The 1,218-nt window shown below is 42.6% G+C and overlaps 1 long non-coding RNA gene across 1 annotated transcript in view; it reads right to left on the bottom strand.

Moving 5' to 3' along the window:
- LOC116692619 (uncharacterized) overlaps window positions 1–1,218 on the bottom strand; it is a 7,752-nt gene that overhangs the window by 6,039 nt on the left and 495 nt on the right. The window lies entirely within an intron of this gene.

Below are 1,218 nucleotides of genomic sequence, written 5' to 3'. Positions count from 1 at the left end.
AGTGGGAATTGATCCCTAGTCTCCCAAACCAAAGGCATGTGTCATATCACTGCCCCGTCACCACCCCTTTGTTTCTAATATACACACTTTCAACAGAGGTATTCATAAAGTGCAAACAAAAATTCTCCTGAATCCCTGAAATTGTAAACAAAATAAAACATCTGCATCCAATAATTTAGTTTTAACATTTTTCTTTTATGCATTTAGCCAGAAAGACGAGCCTGCCTACTACCTCTGGCTTGAGGCATGCCTGGTTCCATGTAACAATGCCCTTCCCACACTGAAAAGCCTCTCTGATGGGCTACTTGTAGCAGGGACGGACACGTATTTTTTGGCCAGATTTCTGAGCCTTGGGAAGTTTGGTTTGTCGTTCCACCGCTGTGGCTCAGTGTCTGGGTCCACCCTAGGGGTCAGTAGGTAGGTCGCCAGGGTAACAGCCCCCGGGTGATCAGATTAAAATGTTGACCTGAAAATTACAGGAAAATGATGAGACCGGCAACAGGTATTGTGTCTCCTTCTCTCCCTTCTACCAGGCTTTCTTTCCCACATAAACATGTACTTTAAATATATTCTCAATTTTACATTCATTCTTAAAAGAACATAATTAAGTTCCCATAATCACCACATGACTTGAATTCCCAAATGAAAGTAATTTTCAGAATCAATGTGTTCTGTTTGGCTTCATATCCAAATGAAAGTAAAATAGCCTTTTTCCAAACTTCTTTGGTCTGCTGCTAACAGCTTTGATGACAGTACTAAACTAACAACGGCAACGTTACTCGTTACAAATAAGATTCCAGATGCACAGGCTGAATGCTAACATATTGGCAACATATCATAGATTCTGATCTGAATACGAGACGTTTGTGACTCGAACATCTCACATTTACCAACAAAACGTACAGCGAAAGACCGCGCAAAACACGTACGCTGTAACAATGTTTCACTCTAAAGTTGCTGAGAGATGCTGCTGTTTCAATCCTGTCAGCTCTCTACTGCTCATTAGTTCCCTCCCCCCCGCAAATGCCGCATTCACACACACAAACACACATCTCTGACCTTTTACATTTGGCAAATGCCCTTGGACATTTTAAGATTCACATTTTCCATTTTGATTTAGCGATTGGCATTTCAAAAGCGTGTGTAAACGAGGAGCTGTGGCCCAACGGCTGGTGGGAGGGTCTGAAACGGAACAGGGGCAGAGGCACCTTAGGGACA

The sequence above is a fragment of the Etheostoma spectabile genome, chromosome 7, assembly GCF_008692095.1.
Source record: "Etheostoma spectabile isolate EspeVRDwgs_2016 chromosome 7, UIUC_Espe_1.0, whole genome shotgun sequence".
NCBI lineage: Eukaryota > Metazoa > Chordata > Actinopteri > Perciformes > Percidae > Etheostoma > Etheostoma spectabile.
The sequence above is the reverse complement of the archived record's forward strand: the minus strand, read 5'-3'. Positions and strand labels throughout refer to the sequence as shown.